We start from the raw sequence: 22,677 nt of genomic DNA, 5'->3' as shown, positions 1-22,677 counted from the left end.
GGGAGGGAGAGAGAAGAATGTAGCATTTGTCTCTAGGTCTTCTGAGCCACATGGGGACGACCAGGGTGTCAGAGGCGCTGAGGGCGGCACAGCGCTGGTGTGCTGCTGTTTCCTTCAGCCTCTCCCTTTGGGTTGCCCAGTGGTAGGCACCTGTACCCTGTTCCTCAGGGAGTGTCACAAACTCAGCTGTGCTACTGGAGACCTGTGGAGCCACCAGGGTGCCTGGCTCTGTTGCCAGGGAGAAGCATCCGTGCTCGCCCTCTGCTGCCCTGCCCAGCCATCTGTGCCTCCCACCACTGGGCTCACTCATGGACTCTGCATCAGACTCTGCAGGGCATAACTTCTTATTGCTCCTTTGTGCACGCTTTTACTCCTTTTCCAAGCTCAGCCTGGGAAACCTCTTCTGGGCAACCTTCTCTAGCATCCCTCCCCTAACCACAATCCTGTCTACTCTGATGCTCTGTTGGCCCAATCCAGAGTTTTGCACTGAGGTTCATTTTTGGTCACACCCTAGGCTCCTTGGGAGTCAGGACTATGCCCATCTTCAATCTGACTCCTTCTTCCCAGCATGGTAGACAATGTAAGAAGCCCAGTAAAGTTTGTCACACATATAGGGAGGGCAGGGGTTAGGGCCACTGTCATGCAGGTAAGACTGATCTGAAAGGACACAGTCAGTCTGGGAAAACAAGCAGTGAATTCTGGCATCTTAGCTATTTTCGCCCAGTCACCCAGTAAGAAGCTTGCTCCTGTTTGTTGAACTCCTTCTGTGTGCCCCATTCTTCCTGAGTCATTTTACAGAAAAGGGAGGATTCAGGGAGTTACTGCATCAGGCAGCAAGGGGACGAGCTGGGATTCACACCTAGGTTGGCTTGATGAGACCTCCTTCCCTCCTCCCCTGTGTTTTTTAACCACGACACCATACTGGCCAATCCAGGATGACAGAGCCGCAGCTGCAACCTGGATGCCATCCCAGGCCCCAGAAGGAGAACTTGGCTCTGCTGGGGGAGCCCTTCATTGGGTTTTGGGACAAGGGATCCAGAGTATCCTGATGGGGGCTGCTGACTGGTCTCAGGAGCGCCTCAGTCCCAGTCCCAGCTCTGCTTTTATTTTCACATGGCTGCAGCTGGGTTAGGGTCTCCAAAGGGCCTGGAACTGCATATTTACTGCCGAGCTCAGGAATGTCTTGTCCGATCCAGATCTGGGTGTCTGGGGAATGGCTGCCTGCACTGGGAGGGACTCAGGTTATCTTGATCTCCAGATGAGGTGGTATCTGCTCACACAGTTGCTGGGGAAGGCTCTTTGCCTTGGATCTTGCTCACTCTCTCCTTCCGGCCTCTGATAAAGAGCCCCAAACATAGGGCCGTAAAGTTGGCCATAAAAACTGGAGAAGAAGTGCTGGCGCAGCTGGCTTATCAAAGTGCATCGCGGACGCCCGCCAGGGCTCCCTACTTCAAGTTTATTTCTCCTCCTCTGCTTTCTCTCAGAAGGTGTCTCGTAAACAGCTAAGAGGGTCATTTATAAATGTCTTCTGCCTCTCCTTCCAGCACAGGCGCTGCTGCTTTGCTCTTTCGCTTCCTCCAGGTACAGGGATGGTAAAGAGATGGTCCAGACATTCAGCAGGGTGACCTTTGTCTCCCTTCTCCTGGGTGCCAGCAGGGAGGAGAAGTGGAAGCAAGGGGGGTGTCCTGTATCCCCAGGTAGGGATGAGGCTCTCAAAGGTGAGTGACGTTGATCTCCTTGACCCTGGTCCTGCCTGCATCCTCCCAACTCCCGTGGTATTGTCGGGGTAGGGGAAGGAGGTTGAGCTGACTCTGGGGAGAGCATGCTTCGCTGTGGCCTGTCCTTGGTAGTCAACCTATGCCACAGAATCCATCTCAGGGCATCATAACTGAAGGGACTTCAGAGAGATTGCTTTGTTCAAGTCTTGCATTATTCCAGAGATGCCCCAGGGGTGGCAGGGAGCACTTTTAAGAGGTCTCAGAGTGAAGTAGAAGTGGAACCAGGAGCAGAAATTGGGACTTCTTGCTTCCCTACTGGGTGGAAGGAAGCGCACCCTTATAAACATAACAACAATAATCCCTTCTGTTTGTGGAGCATGTTTCAGGATTCAAAAGGCTGTAATGGTTCCCATTGTATCTGATCTTTGCAGTGGCTCTTTGTGCAAAGTGAATGATTCCCATTTTACAGATAAAGAGAACAGTACTCATAGGTGTTGGATGCTTGGGGTCATGCAGCTTGTCAGGGGCTTCTGTTGACCACAAAACAGCTGTGTTCACTCCTTGCCCCTTCCATTCTTCACAGGATTTTCCTTATGAGTTTCATCTCATTCATTTTCAAAGAGGGTCATGGGACATAATCTAAACACAGCCCTCAATACCCTAGTCCGCCCGCCTGAACCTCCCCACCTGTCAAGCCCAAGCTTCATAATCATGAGATAAAGCAGAGTGAGGTACTTCCTCTGGCCTCTGTCCCACTTCCTGGGGTGGGGGTTGTTTGGGTTCTTGCCAGGTGGGAGGCTTGTGGCTGCATAGGACAAACCCCTAAGTGGTGAGAGGCACTGGGGACTCTGGGCCATGGCTGAGAGGGTCCCAGATTTGGAACGTGAGTGGTGGAGTGGTCAGAGTACGTGTGGGAGGGGCGCTGGCTGCAGGAGCAGAAACTTTGCTGAGTTCCAGGGCTCCCTGGCAGCAGCCCAGTGTTTGGCACTAACTGGTACACTCAGGAAATGCAAATGGCACAATTTAGTCCATTCCCCTGTGGTAGAGAGGCGAACGCACCTGCCTTGACCACAGAGTGACTTCCTCTTTGTTATATCTCCTTTTGTTAAAAGGTATCTAAGTATTTTATCATATTGATTTGGAAATGACCCCTCCCCCCAGTCATGCAGAAGTGTTTCCACCTTGGTTGCCCCTCCCCCCAGCAGGTCTTGGGGGCTTGGAGGTTTTTCTCTTGTTCCTCCACCTTTTAAAAATTTATTTTATTTTATTTTTAGATAGGGTCTTGCTGAATTGCCTAGGCTGCCTTCAAACTTGTGGTCCTCCTGCTTCAGCCTCCTGAGTTGCTGGGAAGACAGGCATGCATGGTGGCACTCTGCTGGTCTCGTTATACACCTCTTGGTCTTGCACAGGGTGCAAGCTCAGTCTGCATTTCTGTACTTCCTGAGTTAACACTTTCCAAAGGTGATTCCTTCATGTAGCCTGATTTGATAGGTGAACAACTCTCTACAAATAGTTTCTCCATGTTTCGGGAGCATGAGTTCTATCTTTACTCAAGAGAAAAGAGATACTGCGTGGTCTGCAGACTTAGCTGGCCTGCATAGAGAGCTGGCGGCTGAGCCGTGGTTAGCATCCTGGCCTCAGTGTCTCTTTTTTGCCCGTTATTTCTTGCTCTCTCTAGGTTTAACTTGCTGAGCGGTTAGGGGATGTGCTGGCTGCTATGGCTGAGACCCTCGAGAGGCCGTGCGGGGGAGGCCCTCCTGCCTGCCTGGTGCCTGTAATTTATTTGAATTATCTCCACAGATGAGCCCTGATTTAGCAAACAGTCTAGAGTAAACCTCAGCTTGAAGACAAATACAATTGACACCGGGCTTGAGTGGTTCAAAGGTTATTGGCACAAAGCTGTCGCTTTGTTTAGCAGAGGGGCTGTATTTATGACGGGTGATACGGCAGTGCCATCCATAACTAGCCGGTGAGCAAGGCTGACGTCGGACCAGAGACAGCCTATTTACACTGAGCCAGGAGTTTAGTTTCTCTGCTGGGAAATGCAAAGGCAATTCAATTCTTGGCCAAGTTGGTTTATGGGATGCTGGCTTAGGTCTGGTGTCATAATTTGGGTCATCGGTTAACCTTGCTAGGGATGGATAGCACCATTGAAAGCGGTTGTTTCCTGGGGGTGTAGCAAAGTGGGCTGGGGAGAGCAGGGAGGGGTCCTTGGGGATGTTTGCAGGACCTGATCAATGTGTTTCACTTTGACCCTAACTTAAGACTCACATACTCTGGAGTGGAGGCAACTCTGAGCAATTGGGTCCTGGGACTTGCTTATTGCCTGTGTCTCCTGGATTCTGTGGCTAGTTTAGGGAAAAGGAACCGTGGGTTCCACACCCTGAAGAGAGGCACGTGGCTGCAGTGCTGGACAGGCAGGTTTTAAAGATACTAAACTCCTTTGGAGAGAAATTGTCCCAGAAATGAGCTGTGGTGGTAAGGGGCCATGATCAGCACTGGCAGAGGTAGGTGGGGTGACTACCAAAGCCTGGCCTCTGGTTTGGACCTGGAGAGGAGCAGGCACACAGTGCATATCAGGGGCTTTGCAATGTGTTTCTGTCATGACCCATTCAATTGCACTGCCTGGAGTCCACCCTAAGGAAATCATTATAGATGTGGACAGAGATTCATGCACCTAGATGTTCACTGTAGCATTATTTATAATAGCACAAAAAAAGAAAGCAATGTAAATGCTCAACAATGGAGGAATTTTTGTTCTATTAATTATGACATGTTAGTTAAACGGAATATTGCATATTGATTCAAATCAATGTATATGAAGACTCTTTAGTGATTTGTCAAAATGATTCCGAGTACGGGGAAAGAACATTTTATAAACTGTAAAGTGTGTTTTCTGTTGTGTAAAACAATCTACAGAGGAGGGAAAGACCACAATATAGGTGGACACTAGCTCAGGTGGTGGGGTTGGGATGTTTTAATTCTCATACTTCTTTGTAGAGTGCATTTTATATACACGTGTTTGTATTTCTTATATAAATTATATTTTTGAATGTTTTAAAATTCTCTTCATGTAATATATTCTAAATTTCCACTAGAGATATGTACTACTTTTCATCCTCCAAGAATAATTATTAAATAAATAAACAGAAATCCAACTTCTCCAGGTCTCAGTATATCTGGGCATAAGAGGGGGATGCTAGGCTGCTCTGATTTTGCCTGGGCTCAAGTTCTAGGCTAGCAAGAATGACCCCTGGGGCAGTGATGGCAACCTGCCCATGATCACTGTGTCCTGGGTTTGATAGGTCACCTAATTTTAGTGCCTGCTGGGGCAGCTGCCTCAGTGTGGCCCAGCTGCTGGGCAGACAGTCAGGGTGGTGTTGGCAGCATCTCTGCCAGGTTGCTGAAGTCAGAGAACAGCTTGGGACCTGGCTGGCTAAGTCACAGAGCCACAGGGGGATTCTCAAGTGTCTGTGATACAGAACATCACACCCTGTGTTTGGCAAGAAATTTACTAGTCAGGATCCAGGACAGAGTGGAGGTGAAGGGGGGACCCTTGGGGAATGAGGGAGAAGAAAGGGCCATGGACTGGAAGCACTGAAATTTCAGCACGCTGGAATTCCTGAAGCCAGCCTGCCCTCAGGGGTTTCCAATTTATAGCTTGAACTTGTCTCTCGGCCTGAACCCATCTGTCAGTTGGGGACTTGGATGGATACACGAACATTTCCCCAAAAAGGTCTTGGCTGATGGCCTCTTCTGATAGCAGGCATTAGTGGGCACCACGTCCTAAACCAGAATAGCTGGAGGCGTGGGGTCTCCAGGGGTGTGAACTTGAGAACATCTCTACTGGGAAGAAAATTCAAGGGCAGGGCTCAGTGACAAGGGAGGGTAGTAGGCCTCCTTCCTGGTCTCCTTCAGCCTCCTATCATCTGCTTTACAAGTCAGGCTCTTTCTCAATCCAGATCTTTTTTGTCACTTTCCCTCTCACTTGGCTCTGTGAATAAAGCCACCCCCCCCCCGCCCCAGGAGAGCATTCAAGACCGTTCCCACTGTGGTCTCAACTTACTTTCCACTCATGTGCTTCTTGCTCAGCCTCAACCACATCCTTTCTCTTCTTTGTCCTTGAACATACCACAAGTGCTCAGCTCCTTTAGACTGGAATGCTCCTCTTCTAAAGCCTCCTTTAGTCACTATTTATGGAACACCCACAATGAACTGGGCAAGACTTGCCCGGTAAACTCCTATTCAACCCTCAAAACCTGAGGGTCTTTGGATCTGACCTGCTTTCACCAGCATGACCTTCCAGGTACTCTTTTTCCATTGATGATGTCTTGTGCCTCATTCTCAGAGTGTCGTGTCTGCTTTTCCCACTGGGCCTTGGTAACTTTCCTCTGTGTCCCTGGCACAAGACACAGTTCTCTGTAAATAGCTGTTGGGTGTCGTCATACGGAGAAGAGCCATTAATGAATGCCGACAAAGCAAGTGGGAGGATCTAGTCTCTGGAGTTGTAAGGACATGGGATAATGATAGCAAATAGTGTCAGCTTACACTTACGAAGCACTTCCCGTGAGCCAGGCACTGTCTTGAGTGCTTTCCATGTATTAACCCATGAGTCCTTCGTAACCCAAGATGCATGTACAGTTCCCCTTCCTTTTACAGATAAAGAAACTGAGGCACAGGAATGGTACATCCCTTGATCAGGCTCATACGTCCAGAAAGCAGTTGAGCTGGGATTTGAACCTATATGGCCAGGCACTCTAGCTTACACTCTGATTCCTTTCCTACCAGGCACCATGATGTTTGTCCCTGTTCCTGTTGGATCCTGAAGATAATGACGGGGCAAACTGGTATGGATGCCTGGCTGGTGGAGGTGGTAGGAACTCCTGAGTGTAGAGGGCTTCCCTGGACCTGTTCTAGAGATGCAGTTGGGCATATTTCTGTGTCTCTTTGCCCCGCCCCCACTGTGTGCCATACAGTGGTGGGGGAGTATGTTCTTTGCTTCTCCTCCAGAGCGACATATTTATTTACATACATTGATGAAGTGCTATTATCTCCCTGCCAGTCCTGTGCTAGGCATGGGGAATGTAGAAGTCCCTGCCCCAGTGGAGCATGGTTTGGTGGACCAATGTGGTTCTCATGTCAAGGTCTGGCCTAGATCCCAGGTGATGCCCATCCCTGCCCCTGCTTGCATTTATCTTGGGCCCTGGCGTGAACTGGGGCATATCTGGGGACCCCATTCTTTCCTTCCCTTCCTTCTGTCCAGAACTCTGTTGTTTAGAGTCTAGACAGATGGACCAGGAGGTCAAACTTTTGGCTTAGTGGCACACTCAACATTCACTCTTGGGAGAACATATTTGAATGCCATGGTGGAGGTTCAAACTGGAAGCAATGGTTCTCCAGTGAGTTATCAGTGAGGGGTGGGAACAGCCTGGTTCTTGAGACCCCCACTGAGCTCCTCTGTGCTCAGTTTGCAGTATCCCCTTCCTCCTTGGGCCAGAGGAGAGATACCTTGATGAAGGAGTTGGGGTGACCCGGGGCTGGGTCCTAGTTTGCTGGGTCTGCTATGGCAAAGGACCATTAACTGGGGGGCTTACAACAGCAGGAATTGGCTTGCTCACAGTTCTGGATACCAGAAGTCCCAAATCAGGGTGGTGTCAGCAGGGTTAGCTTCTTTCTGGTGGCTCTGGGGGAGAATGTTCCATGTTTCTTTCCTACCTTCTGGCAGTGACTGGCAACTCATGGCTTGCAGACACATCCTGCTAGGCTGTTTTCATCTTCATGTGACATTTTCCATATGTCTGTGTCCAGACTTCCCTTTTCTCATAAGGACACCAGCCATATACCCACTACTCCAGTATGATCTCATCTTAATGAGTTATATCTGCAATGACCCTAATTCCAAATAGGGCTTTGGTCCTGAGCCTGTCCCAGCCCCAGTTGGTGGCATTTCCCAGCATGGGCTTGGGATGAGTGAGATGGCCGAGGGCCTGGGGCAGCAGCGCTGCCTCTCCTTTGCCTTTCTTTTTAGAAATGCAAATAGCATCGGCAAAGGAATCCTTTTAAGGGATGAAAGCAGTTTTTAAAAAGACATTAATCTCCTCACTCACTTCCTTCTGATGGCTGGAGATGAGTGACAAGTCTCGTAATTGAAGATGGTGGGGCTGATAAATCGGCAGTAGCCTCGGGAGGGATGTCTTGGGCTGTGAATCACTGTGCGCTACACAGATCCCAGTGTCTCCCTGATGGTATCTCCCAGGCCCTCGGAGCCTGTTGCTGGCACACGAAGATGCACACGTGTGTGAGGGTTTGAGTTGAGCAGGTTGTGAGGATGGTGGATGCAGCTTCCTGGCCCAGGGAAGTTTCCTAGGGAGCGGCTGCTGCAGAAGGCGGCAGAGTTGAGTGCCTGCTGTGTGCAGACACCCAGCCAGGAGCTGGCTGACAGTACCTGGGACCCAATAGGTGTTTGGTAAATGTCTGTGGAGTGGAAGCCTGAAAAGCTGGGGCAGGAGCACCCCCAGCCTGCCCCCCACAGTGTTCCTCATGCTCCTTCATTCCTTAGCATGCTTGGAGGGCTCTGACAGCTCCCAGCTCATGAAAGTCCTCTGCTGGGGTGTGGTTGGTGTATGTGGGTTCTCTGGGGAGACTTGATCTGGAAAGGCTTTCTTATTTATATTTTGGTGTTGGGGTAGAACCCAGCTCCATCATGGAGCTGCACGCCCAGCTAGACTTGACCTTTCTCACAGGTCTCACACTTGTGCAAGTACGTGTGGATCACCTACCTCTGCTAGACCTGTGGGCTGCGTGAGGACACGGGCATCGATGAGCAGAGGAAGTCAAGGTGGGCTCACCTACTCTAGAGCCCTGATAGCCAGGCCTGGGGGGGTGTTGCTAGCACCTCGGACAGGTCCAGCCCTGAGCTGGGCTGACCTGAGAATGGAGGCTCCTGAGCGCTCTCTGCACTCCACTTTTCCCCGGAACTCTTACAGTGTTGAGGGGCCTCAGAAGGTGCAGCGTTTCCTATAGGCACTGTGCCAAGGGGCTGGGGAGGTGTTTTGGGGCTCTGTGTGTGTGTGTGTGTGTGTGTGTGTGTGTGTGGTATGGGCAGGTAGAAGGGGTATTTTCTAATTTGTTCATTCATAGATTCATCTATCTATTCATTCAAGAGTGCCAGCATAGCAGGGCACAGAGGTGCACACCTGTAATCCCAGCAGCTTAGGAGGCTGAGGCAGGAGGATCTTGAGTTCAAAACTAGCCTCAAAACTTAGTAAAGCTGTAAGCAACTTAGTGAGACCCGGTTAAATGAGATATAAAAAAGGGCTGGGGATGTGGCTCAGTGGTTAAGTGCCCCTGGGTTCCATTTCTGATACAAAATAAATAAACAATAAAAAAAGTGCCATTCATCATGTTTGTTTCTGGGGTTCCAAGGTGGGAACTAAACTGACACGGGGAGCCAACAACATACCACAGACACAAGGGTCCTGATGCTGCTGGGGAAAGAGGTGTGAGGGGTGGCTTGTAGGGCAACAGGACAGCTGGGACATTCTGGGTCCCCTTTCACATGCTCTTTAGACTAACTCCCAAGTCCCCAGTGGCCCCAGGGTTTTGGGGAACAATCGTAGGTGAGAGAGCTGAGATGATATAGGGACACACAGAGCATCCTCAGCAGGGAACAGTGGCTTCTGGTCGTCCAGGTAGAGACCTATTTCTGAGAGAGGGTTGGAGCCTGAGCACCTGGGCTGCACGAGCACCCAAAGGTACACCCTGTTCCTGCCCCACCCCTACATGTTGGCAGGCAGGCTCCCATCGACCCCTGTGCTTCCTTTTCAGGAGTGCTCCCCAGGGTCGGCAGTGACCTCAGCCAGGAGTCCTCACTCCGGGAGTTGGGGGTATTGATCCATGACATTGCTATGCAGTTGTGGACACTCTTCCAGTCCAGAGGACAGGCCCTGAAGGAGTACGCCAGTCCAGGTGGCCTTCCCTGCAATGCCTTGTTGAGCCACATTTTGGCTTGAGGCAAAGGAAAGCTAAGTAAGACCGATTCTGTCTTTATTTAAACTTTTGGCAATTAATTATGGTGTTATGGTTTGGATGTGAAATGCCCCACACAAATCTCATGTGTTGCTGGGTGCATGGTGGCGCACGCCTGTAATCCCAGCAGCTCGGGAGGCTGAGGCAGGAGGATTGTGAGTTCAAAGCCAGCCTCAGCAATGAGGAGGTGCTAAGGAACTGAGACTCTGTCTCTAAATAAAATACAAAATAGGGCTGGGGATATGGCTCAGTGGTCGAGTGCCCCTGGGTTTAATCCCTGGTGCTCCCGCCCCCCAAATCTCTTGTGCTGAAGGTTTGATCCCCAAAGGCATCAGTGTTCAGAGGAGGGGTTTTTGAAGGGTGATTGGAGCATGAAGACTCTGACTAATCCATTGATTTATTCACAATTTAATGGGCTGTTGGGAGGTGGTGGAAACTTAGGAGGTGGGGCCTACTTGGAGGAAGCAAGCCTGTGGGGTATGCTCTGGAAGGTTATGTTTTGTCTCTGGCCCCTTCTTCTCTGCCTTGCTTCTTGGCTGCCATGAGGTAAGCAGCTTTGATCTTATCACATCCTCTCTGCCATAATGTTCTGCCTTATCATGGGCCCCAAAACAAGAGACAAGTGACTACGGGCTGAAACCTCTGGGCCAAAATAAACCTTTTTAAAAATTGTTTCTGTCAGGTGTTTTGTCATAGTGACAGAAAGCTGACTAACACATATAGATTTTTGTATTCATCCTGATGTTTAAAGCTATTGTGTAAAAATATTGTTTCTATTGATTCCTGAGTTATTTTTTTTAACTGCTTAACTTTTGTGCTTCACTTGCTCACCCTAGGCCTGCCCCTGATTCCAAGGATAGACCAGAGGATTCTCCCTGCCCAGGAGCTGCTTCTAGTTTCTAGTCCTTTCTCTAGAGGAGGAAGGCCAGAATGAGTTGGCTGTGTAGGGCAGGAGGGGCTGATAACGTGGCCATCTTGGATTTTTCTGAGGACTTGCCTCAGCTGTCTACAGGAATGAGTGTGAGCTGAACTGAGGAGACCCTGACCGCTGAGTCTTTCCCTTCGCCTGCTCAGTTCAGCTCTTCGTGTCTTCCTTTCCTCCTGGAGTTGGAGGCTCTGCCCTTGAGCTTCCCAGGATGGAGACACCAGTGTTGGGGGGGTGCAGCCTAAGGGCCATGGGCCCCTGGGGCTGAGGATAGGAGAAGAGGCTCTTGGAGGCCGGGGTCCCCAGCAGCCAGCCCCAACAGCTGGGTGTGCATCTGGGTTGCCGGGGAGCGTGTCGTGCTTGCTGGCTGACTGTAAGCAGTGTTGGCAGCTCCTGGGCTCCTGGGCCTGATGCTCAGCATGCTGTCAGCACTCAGCAAATAATAAATAATAATAATATCTCCAGTGTGTTTGGGGAGCCTGAGGGGGAAGGGAACACGAAAAACATGTGTTTTGTCTCACTTCGGGTGCCGGGAAGCTGAAGTCTGCTCAGCGCCTCTATTTGGGCGGGATTTGGGGGATCCAGACTCCCCCTGCAGCTGCAGGGGCAGGAGGAGGGTGCACAAGGAGTGGGGTCTGTGCTGGAAACAGGGGCACAGGGGACTTGTCTGGAGGGGCTCCCTGAACGACCCTTTGTAAAAAGCTTGGGCTGTCCTCAGATGTCCTCTGGGATTCAGCGATGGTCAGATTTGGGTTTCAGTCCTAGGTCAGTCACTTTGGACAAGCCACTGAGCCCCTGAGCCACCTGTTCTATCACTTATAAAGTGGGAGGTTGCAGCTACTATTGGATTGGGTGTGAATGGTCAGCCCTGCTGGCATTTGGGCTCAGCTGGCCCTGTCTCTGGATTTGGTACTATGGAAAAAGACCACGAGGAGCAGACCTCTGTGGGTGGCCAGCACTAGCCCAGGGTCTGGGGAAGGATTTCATAGACTTTTGATCTGCTGCTGGCTTCCCCAGTGAGACTGGCACCCATCACTCTTTGTTGTTTGACTGCCAGACCCAGGAGATTTCATGGGGCAGGGAATGGAGGTTGAGTGGGGACTTGGTGGCATGGGTAAAGAATTGGTGGTTGCATGTCGGGGCTTAGCCCTGACATCTTGAGGTGCAGCTCCTAAAGTTGTGGGCCCAGATGGGAAAGCAGAGTCAGGTTGGAACCATGGGGCTGAGGAGGGAGGGCCCGGCACAGTTCCCCCAAGCCCCATCTCTCCCTGGTCTGCTGCCTTAGGAGGGTGCACAGAAGGGTGAGGGAGCTGGGAGATGTTTGCTGTCTCGCCAGGGTAGGTTCCCCCCTGCTCAGGCCCTGAATAGGCCTCTGAGGGAGGCAAGACACCTTTGATGGGGACCTTCCTGCCTGCCCTCAGGGGCCTTCCTGCCCTTCCTGGATCTGCCTTGGTGGCTGCCTCTTTCTGGAGCCACCTGCGTGAGGAAGCCTTGGGCCTGTTCAGCCTTTCTGGGAGGCTTGTCCCCACCCCTTTTCTGTCTCTACTTATTAGGAACCTCTTGCTTCCCCTGAGGTGTCGGCCGCTCTGGGGTGGGCCAGGAGATATAGCCACTGTCCCCTTTGGCCTGGCTCAGCCTGGTGCCACAGAGGATGGGCCACTTGTCAAATGCCACTGTTTGGTTTTCTTCTCTCAGGCTTTGCCTTGTTCCAACACCCTGCAATGACACGGGTGTTAACCGAGCACCAGGGACTATAATTATCGGGAGTTGAGAGACAAGAATCTTCTGGTGCTGTAGCAGCTGCAGGCAGGAGCTGCCGCCTGATCTGTCCCCAGAGAGGAGCCGCTCCAGTCTGCCTCGTGTCTGAAGAGCCGCCGGGGGCTCAGGACCTTCACCCTGACATTTGCCTCAGCTGAGGCTGAGTGGCCTTCTTGGTGGGGCAGAGATGTGGATGCTATTGGTATGGAGTGGTGCTGCTCGCCAGGGCCAGAGAGGAAGGGCAGGCAGCCTGTGTGGTCTTGCCTACGTGCTGAGGCTGCCGCTCGGCTCCGCCTGTCCTGTGTGGGTGCCAAGGTGGGGTTGCAGGGGTGGCCACAGCCAGCCAGGGGTCTTTGCTCAGGACAAATGCAGGATCTTGCACGCAGATTCAGGAATTTCATCTTCTTGATTGAGTCCATGTTGGAACAGACCAGATTCAACATTAAGAACTGTGGCTACAAAGTTGGGAGTCAGTGGTCACATGGTACCTCTTTAGATGCTTAACGAGTTTCTAGGGAGGCCATCTCCAGATGTATGACTGATTTTAAGTGTCTTGTGGGGTGAGGGGCAGGGTGTTCTCTTTCCTGGGAGTGGGTCCTCATTGTGAGGCACAGACAGTCTGGAGCTGTGGGGAGCTGGTACTTCGTCGTGTGGGATCTGGTGGTGGTCTGGGAAGGGATACTCACCTGGGGGCACACGTGAAGAGGAGGCAGCAGAGGGCTGGGCTCAGCTCTGGGGAGGAGGGTTTGGGTTCAGCTGCTGACCATCAGATGACCCTGAATGGAGAGGGTTGGTTTGTCAGGCACTGAGTCCATGGTCATCTGAGTCCCTGGCTGGCAGAGGGAGGGTAGTTGCTGAAGACATGTGGAGAGAAAATTCCTGCCTGAGTAGGGGCTCAGGCTGGACCTATTTCCCTGGGCATAAGGTCTCCACCTCGGAGGCGAGTCCTGGCTCTCTCATCAGCTGGCACCTGCCCTCTGGGTAGGTCTCTCCCCCTTTCTGTGCCTGTGTGTTCCTGTCTGGGATAGGATCTTAAGTCCTGATCCCCTGTGATTTTTGTCCTGTGGATGACATCCAGGAGGCATGTGGAGTGGGGTGCAGGTGGGGGCTGGGTGACGCCTGAGGGTATAGGATGCAGTACAGGACAAGGCACACTGCGTCAGCGTGCTGCAGAGCCTGTGGAGTCAGTGTTTATGGATGGAGCATTTCTCCCTAAGACTTCTGGTTCCCCAGTGAGACCTCAGGAGTGTGCACGTCAGTACTGTTGGGGGTGGTGCTGGCGCCCGGGAGCATGGGAGCCTCCTGAGGTTGCAGAGCTAGCGGAGGTGGAGGCCCTCACGGAGGTCTTCCCTCGGTCCAGCTCCCATGAACTCTGGCATTGGCTGAGCACACAGTAGGCTGTTTCTTGGTCAGTTCATTCAGTAGTCTCTGCTGATGGTACAGCCCAGGTTGCCACGGCGGATCCTAATTTCTGGGAGCCCAAGATGGACTTCCGGAAGGTCCCCTGGCCTTGTGGGCTTGCTCCAGGGCAAAGGGACAAGGTCTGGGGAGGAAGGAGAAACTGGAGCTCACGGGGAGCATCAAAGGGCTGGTGCGAGGTTTATTGGGGCCTTTACTGCCCTAGTTTTCATTATTTACACCCTGTTGGTTCTAGGAGCTCCCGTTAAACGTGTAATAAATATAAAAATATTTTACAGGCCAGTGAAAATTCCACAGCAAAAATAACTCTATAAAGAGGGATTTCACCCTGCCCTGCCCGCTGCCGAATTCTGTGTGGCATTGCTCTAAGCCTGTTGGCTGGCAGCAGGACCAGGAGGTAGCTGGCTCCCCACTTGTGGCCGGGGGCACCGGCCTGGGCTTCAGCGGCTCCTTTTCCAGCCTGTGATTGGAGCCGCTCCTCCCAGGCTGAGCTTGCCAGCTCGCCCAGGTGGCAGTGGTAAGAATGGGCCCGAGTCAGGGCCGGGTCTCAGGCGGAGCTGAGGAGGTCTGGGGACCCGGGGAGGGAGGAAGGGAGCAGGTGTGAGCTGTTCTGGCACTTCCTGCCCTAGCTGGGCAGTTTGAGGTGTGGCCAAGGGGGCAGGAAGGAAGGGTGGTGTTGAAAAGATATTGCAGTACAGTGATTTGGAGCAAGGGCTCCGGGGTCAGGCTGCCTAGGTTCTAGTGACATCTCTATCACTTTTCTGTGTGACCTTGAGCAGATGACTTGCCCTTTCTGTGCCTCAGACTCCTCCTTTGTAAAATCCTATCTCACACAATTGTTTTGAGGCTGCTCTCACTTAGGATGCCCACTTTGCCCCCACTGACACCTTTTGGGACTCTGGACCCTTCTCTCACAGGCATTGGCTCCTTCTGTTGGAGTCCCTCATGTGCTTGAGCCTGCCACCATTTGGAGGGGGACAATTCTAGGGATCTCACACCTGGTTGATTTCATCCTTGCTCTCTGGCTTCCCTGTCTCTATCCATCTGGACCTTTAAAGATACCACGTGGGCCTGGTAAGGATGAGAACAAGGCTGCGGTGGGTAGGGGGATGTGGCTGTGGCCTGGGGTGGGTGGGTGTCCTGCAGAATGCCAGCCTTCTATAGTTATGTGGAGGAGACAGCTGCCCCAGTGCAGGCCCTTGTGGTGGGGAGGAGGCCCAAGTCCCAGCCAATGTTCACCTGCCTATGAATGAGGCCTCTCCACACACAGCCCCAGGAGGCAGGTGCTGTTGTGAGTCCCACTTTGAGACGAGAACACTGAGGTCAGGGTGGCCTAGCAACTTTCCAGTGTGACATGGCAGAGAAGGAGTGGGACTGGAAATGCAGATTGGGATGGTCCGTGCGCAGACTGGACTCCTCACGACTGGCCACCCTGCTGGCCTCCTGTGAGGTGGAGACTGCTCTGTCCCTGGCAGCCCCCACATGCTCCGTCTCCTTGGGTGTGACCAGACCTCCCACTATCCCTCCTTCCTGGATGCCCTACTTCATTCTTGCCACGAAGGAATGCAAATTGGAAAGTCAGACATGGAAGGAATATGGGGAAATCCACAGAAGTGGTAAATTATTCCAAATTTGGGTACTTAAGTTTAGTCACAGACTAGAGACACATATCCTAGAATCAATCGGAGCCTATTAAGAAAACGTGAACCCAGAGAGAAAGTTAAAAGGCGTGTTTTGAGCAGGGTGCTCTACGGCAGGGCCTCTTCTCTTCACTGGGAGGTAGGGTTCCAACAGGACCATTTCACGATGAGGACAGGCAGTGGGGAGGTTCTTTTATTGCTAAGGTCACGAAGAGGGAATGCTATGGTCACCTGTGACTGGAGCTGCATTGGCTCTCAGAGTGGTTCCCAGATGGCCCCCCTCCCTGTCAGGGGCAGGGTGCTGTCTTCTAGCACGGCTGGTGGCATGGACGTTGGAGTTTGAGGTGGTGAGAAGTGCTGGCTGTGTGTCCCCAGCAAGTCCCTGTCTCATAGTTTGGTGTGTCCACTGTAGCCCAGGAGGGATTGGACTGGGGATGCCCACCAGGCCGTGGCCACTGTGAGAGACAGCACAGGGACACTGCTGGACCTCGGAAGACCTGGGGCTATGCAGGGGCTCAAGGCTGCCAGGTTGGCATCCAGTAAGGCTTAGGGGCTGAAGTGTCCAAGTTCCCTTAATGTGGAGTCCTTCCTTCTTCCCCACACCTGCTCTCCATCTTCTCTTTCTGCTCCTCCCTAAAGTGGGCAGGGGAGCAGCTTGCCAGGTTTGTGGACTGCAGGGAGGAGTAGGATGTCCAGCTGACCCCACACCTTCCTGACCTCCAGCCAGCTGCTGCTTCATGGCAGGGCTGGGCAAGAAGACCCTGCCCTCCGTAGACCCTCCCCTGACTCATCCAGCTTGATTCACTCTCTGCCTTCTGCCACGACATGCCTTTGGGACAATCTGCCTTGGTATGAAAAAATGTGCTTCTACTTCTGTGAGCAAACCAGGCCATGTCCTTGAAGGTTGGGATCCCTGACTTTCCCTGGGACACATGGGGTAGGATTGGGGTACATGATGCACTGAGAGGAAGTGGCTCAAATGAAATACCCCATCCATAGTAACAAAGGCCTTTTCCACTCCAGGGTCAGCATATCTCAGCAGAGGGACCCTGGGACAGGTACCCTTTCACAGTGAGTTACAGTGTAAACGCCAGCTTTACCCATGGCCATGGGTGTACTGTCCATGTTGACTCGCCGAGTCTCTCTGCAGCTTGCTGTCAAACATCTTTAGATGCGTTTCCGGAGGCCGAGGACCCTCCTGAGATAGAGGGTTGATGAGTGCAGGGGATGGGCTTCGGGTGACAGGCAGCCTCTTTGGGTGCCTCTCTCTGCCTCCTTCTGCTCAGGCTGCCAGGGGAGGGAAGTATTATCTCACAGCCATTCGTGGGCCTTGGCAGGCTGGAAGGGACCTCAGCTCTTGGCAGGGGACTTTCTGACTGTATTCCCTGCCCCATGGAGATCGTGACTATTTTCTTCTGAAACAGTGACCCTCAGGAAAAAAGTTATTATACCCGCATCATAGAGGATGCTGGATCCGACTGTGACCCTGCAACTTGGAGGTTTCCAGGTCAAAGATGGTGGCTTCCTCTGCCCCAGTGATATGGCCTTGCCTGCAGAGATGATGGTAGAGTGGGTGACTATCTTTTGGGACCATGGCCCACCATGCAGAGAAGGCCTGCTCTTGGCAAGAAAGAGACAGGTGCCAGCCCACATCTCTATACCAGAGGTTGTCATTGCAAAGTGTTGCGAAAGTCGACCCAGGATTTGGTGCGGATCAGGGCTGCTGCTCCCTGCCCACCTGCTTCTTCTCTTGTGGGGGCCTCCTCTGGGCTCTGGGAGTTGCTTGCAGCAGCCGATGGATTTGGAGGAGGCAGGCCTGGCCTCACTGGCCTGGCAGGCAGTCTCTAATCTCTCCTTTGTGTCATCACTGGCTGGGGTTAGAGTTCACGGGGGAAGAGAGTACCTGGCTGTGTAATTAAGTCGCATGCTTGGCACGGAGACCGGTTATAATGCACGGATCCCATTTGTTGGCTTTTCCAGGCCATTGTCCTCTGCCTGGGCCCATGGGCTAATTACAAGGCACAGGGTTCTGCGGTGGCCCAGGGGCCCCAGCTTGTCTACCTGAGCGGTACCTGTTGCTGAGCTCTGTGCTGGCCGTGCTGGGAGGGGACCCTGCTCACCTGCTGGGGGCAGCCTCATTGAAGGCTCTGCTGTAACCTGGGGGGTCAGAGGGCACCTTTGGGTATTGCCTTGGGAGAAGGACATGCGAGCATGTGGGATGTCTGAATTCTCCCATGTGATATCAGCTTGGGGTGGCCAGTAGCAACTGGTGAAGAGGGAAGAGAGGGGTCAAGGGACAGGGCTCCCACAAGGCCACCCAGCACGTGCAGGCATGGATCATGGTTCCTGGTCATGTTGCCAAGCCCTTCCTGACACATCCCGCTGAGCCTCTCTGTTGGAACTTTGTGGTTCTGGTCCCCTCCCCTCCAGGAGACTCTAAAGGCAGATGTAAAGGAGGCAGAGTATTGTCCGTGTGATTGACAACGTGATTGACAACGTCCAGGTCATGGGTGAGGAGCCCACCAAGCCCAAGCTCCTGTCAGGGTGAGCTCCAGTAGTAAAGTGGGGAACCCCAGGTCCATAGATGGGTGCACGCTCTGTCTGCATCAGACACAGGGGCCCAGTACTGTGAGTGTCCACACTGCACCAAGAACAGCTCTGCTGGGCCCCAGATTTTGTTCCAAAGTGGTGTTAATCATCGTAAGCACTGGACGTGGTGGTGCACGCCTGTAATTACAGCAGTTTGGGAGGCTGAGGCAGGAGGATTGAAAGTTTAAGGCCAGTCTCAGCAACTTAGTGAAGCCCTAAGCAACTTAGTGAGACCCTGTCTCAAAATAAAACACAAAAAGGGCAGGGGATGTGGCTCAGTAGTTAAGTGCCCTTGGATTCAATCTCTTGTACTAGAAAAACAAAATGAAACAAAGCAAAACAAAAACAAAACAAAACAGAACAACAACAAAAAAAGAAAATTATCATAAGAATTGAACTTCATTGCTTACTACTTATCTGGCCTTAGATTTTAGAATAGATTTGAGGGAGTGGATTATTTTGCTCAAGTTTTTTTTTTTTTTTTTTTTTAGAAAGTATCCACAAGTTCAGAAATCCTCATCCTCCACTCAATGTGGTCTATACACAGTGGAGTTTTATTCAGCCATGAAGAAACATGAAGTTATGACATTTGCAGGGAAAATGGATGGAACTAGAAACTATCATGTTAAATGAAATAAGTCAAACTCACAAGGTTAAGGTCATATGTTTTCTCTCATATATGAAAGCTAGAGAGGAAGGAGGTAAATAAAGGTGGGGTGGATCTCTTAAAAATAAAAAGGAGATCAGTAGAGGAAAGGGACCCAGAGGGAGGGGAGTGACATTGGCCAAGTTCTATTGTTATGTTGTGTGTGTGTGCAAATACAGAACAACAAACCCATCAATATGTACAACTATAATGTGGCACCAATAAAAAAAATGTGGAAAAAGGAAAAAAAAGTTTCCATAAAAAATTTAATAAAAAATATTTTTTTTTTCTCAGAGTTGCCCCCAGCAAACAGGAAGTCTTCAGGGTCCTTCCTGTTTGCCTGAGTGTGCCTTGAGGACAGGGGGATAGCAGATGCAGCCTGGAGATGCCCAATGACAGCTTCTCTGTTGGGATTTCTCCTCCGGAAAAGAACTAGAGTAAATAATAGCCAAGAATACTAAAAGCCAGACTCTGCCAGGCCCTCCTGGGCCTTTGATGCACATTATTCCAATCCTCAGAAAACTTCTTGAGGTAGGGACTATTAAGAGACCTACTTGTAGGTGAGGTGACTGAGGTACAGAGAGGGTAAGTGACATGTCTCAGATCACACAGCAAGGAGTGATGATCTCAGACATGATGATCTGAGACTTCCAGGATGGGGAAGTGAGCTGCCAGCTACCAGATCCTCCTCTGTCTCCACAGATTCTCACTGGTTTATCTTGGTTACCCAGAGCCACACAGGGAGTGGCTCAGGGTCACATTCTGGTCATGTTTGCCAGGATGAGTGCTGGTGGCCAATGAAGAAGGCCTAAGCAGATGCCTACTTCTACTTCTACCTTGCGATCCCACCAGGTCCAGGCTTCCTTCCCTGTCCCCTGGCTGCCTTCCCCTTGCAAAATCAGGTGACTGAGAAAGCCTTTAGTATATAAACTAACTCTGTATTAAAAACATGAACCCCAAACCTCAAGCCAACCAAAAGCAGTTAGGTCCCGATGGTGTGCAGCAGGTATCCTGTTCATGGAGTGCATGCCAGATAACACCGATGTCAGGTGTCATGGGGTTATGGGAACTGTCAGCTGCACAGTGAGCTATTGTATGTGTCTCAGAAAGGAGCCCCGGACAGAGGGCACCCCGTGGGCACTGAGTCTCACATCTGTGAGCATCTTGGCTGAAGTGGGTAGGCTCTGCCTGAGCTCTGGGGTCTGGGTGAGGACCCTGGGATCCCTGAGCTATGCATAGGGTCTTATTCAGGTCATCTGCCCCTCAGGACCCAGCCCAGGGCTGCCTTGGGGCTTCTGGATGCTTCTTTTGGAGCTTCATGGAAAACAACCTGTAGCAATCCCTGCATTTGCCTAGTGACTGAGCTTTCAGTGGTAGGCTCCCGCTGGTGGGCAGACCTGTCATCCCCTCGCTCCACCTCACACGGCCCTCACCACCCCGCCCTGTTTCTCTGAGCCTCTGCACTTGCCTCTGCAGGGACTGCTTCCCCACCCCCACCCCTTAGCCCCGCTTGCCTTACCCCCACCCTGTCTTCAGCTCTCAACTGGGCGGTCCCCCCTTTGGGGGTTGTCTGTGATCCATCCACCAAGTCTGGTGAGGGGCACCTCCCCTGGCTCCCACAGAGCCCAAGATCACGCCATGTAAAACAAGCAAGCAGTCAGTCTCACGGCCCTCGGTGACAGGGGTTGTCTTGTCGTCACTGTCGTACCCCAGCTTGTTCTGTGATGATGATAATGAGTGACAATATCGATAACAAGCACTCAGGCTTATATTAGGCGCTGCTCTCAGCATTTTGTAGTTGCTCACTTATTCTCCTCTCACCCCAGCCCTGTGGGTCAGCTATTCTTTCTGTGCTGTGCTGTGAGCTGAACCCCGGGATTTGTGTGTGCTGGGCAAGCACGCTACCACTGAGCTACGTCCCCAGCCCCAGTTACTCTTCTTTTGGCCATTTGCACATAGCAACAGGCATAAAATGTCTGGCTTGCCCTGCTGACCCAGCTAGCAACCGGTGGAGCTGGGAGCTCAACCCAGGCAGCCTGCTGTCGGGGCTGCTCTTAATGGGTGGCATCTGGAAGTGCTTGATCGGTATCCAGTTATTTGACAAAATATTTTTGTCTCCTTCTTTAGACAATGGCTAAGGCTAAAGGGTGAGGGGCTTGGAGAAGGTGATGACTGGCATGAACATCGAGGGGACACAGCCACACTGGATGGCAGCTCCTTGCCTTCAGCTTGGAGGCTGGGGCACAGAAGGCGCTTATCTCCATGAATGACGTTCTGTGAGTTTTCTACCCGCTGTGACATCCACACCCAAACCTAGCACTGACTGGGATGTGGCCTCGCACAACAGGAGTTCCTGCAAAGAGGTGTTGGGTTGGCGGCTGTGGAGGTTCCTGAAGAAGGCAGTCAAGGGTAGCAGTGTGAGGCAGAGGGAAGACCCCAGCCCCATGCTCTGGGCCTCTGTCACAGCCCCTTGGGGGCTGCAGGGAGGTGCTGATTTCACCTCTCTCACAGGGGCCCTGAGCTCACCTGGGTCTGAGAGCAGTGCAGTCTGGGAACACCTGTGAGGTTCCAGGGCTGACACTTCTGTGCAGACCCCAGAGGGAAAGGAGGTGAGTGTCACAGAAGTTAAGGCTTTGTTTTCTCTGCAGCAGCAGAGAGTGAGCTCTTCTAGGCCTGGAGGCCCCTCCCATCTGCCCATGGTGAGCAAACATGAGCTCTGTAGGTGGTAGAGCGCAGTGGTGTGGCCTTTTGTTGGGCACACCTGCCTCAAACATCTCCCGGGCTGGGAGTGACTGTCAGTCCCTCCTCTCTGCATAGCAGCACGCAGTCGTTCTGAACATTCTCGTTTGGGCTCTGACAGCTGTGTCAGCTGCTGGTCTCAGAAGCAAAAGGCAAGTTGAAAATAAGGTTTAAACCTGTTGCTTGCTGCCTTCCTGTCTGGCAGGGTCCTGCTGCCTTGGCCCAGCTGCACGGCTGTCCTCTGCTAGCCTTAATGCCAACATCCAAGGTCCAGCTCGTCACAGGTTTCTTGACAGCAGAATAACACCTTGTATTGCACACTCATCTCCAGAAAGGTCCCAGAGCCCTTTTAAAATAGGATTTGAATACTTAGAGTTATCGGGTTAAGTCAGTGATACCAAATGCTCCGAAAGGGACACTGGCCACAGCGAGTTTGGATTTTCTTTTCATTCGCACAGAAGGAGAAAGAGCAGATCGAAGCTTGCTCTCATTCATCCTTGAGCCCAGGATTGAGAAATCCACAATGAAGCTGGTCAATAGAAGTATTCTCAATAATTCTCTTTCATGCTAATAAGTGACGGCACCTTCCGAAAACTCAAATCTTGCTCACCTTAGGCTTGTTATTAAAATAATAATCAGAGGTATCGCCTCTTTGTAAACTAGCAGCACAATGGCTATTAAGTGGAGAAGGGAACTGTAATTTATTTTAAGATTCAGGGATTTTGTATTTGCAAATAGGCAGCAATTATGAAACGAATACTATAATTATAACCACTCTGGACAGAGGAATGAGGTGGTAACTAGCTGAGATGTGTTTTCTGGTTAGAAAGCACATTATCCCCTGTTCTGAGCATGCTCCACTAGACCTCCTGTTCCTGGGTTCTTGGAAACTGAACCAGAGAATGATTAAAAGATGAAAGGGCAGAGAACTTGCTTAGCATGTATGAGGCCCTTCTTCAATCTCCAGTGGAGGGGGGAGGGCGGGAGGGGGTGGAGGAGGGAGACGGGGAAGCTCCACCTCCACCTGCTGAGCCCACGGTGCTGGAGGAGCAGGAGGCTCCCTTCTCTCAGTAAGCAGCAATGTTCCCTCAGAAGGCAGGCAGGTGAGGAGCTCAGGCTAGATCACAGTCAGAGTTAGCAAGGGACAGTTGCAACTCTGCCCTCTTCTTTTCTGTCCTCCGTCTGCACCTGACAGAAGGGGGGTCTCTTTCCCCA

The sequence above is a fragment of the Ictidomys tridecemlineatus genome, chromosome 1 (genome assembly GCF_052094955.1).
Source record: "Ictidomys tridecemlineatus isolate mIctTri1 chromosome 1, mIctTri1.hap1, whole genome shotgun sequence".
NCBI lineage: Eukaryota > Metazoa > Chordata > Mammalia > Rodentia > Sciuridae > Ictidomys > Ictidomys tridecemlineatus.
The sequence above is the reverse complement of the archived record's forward strand: the minus strand, read 5'-3'. Positions refer to the sequence as shown.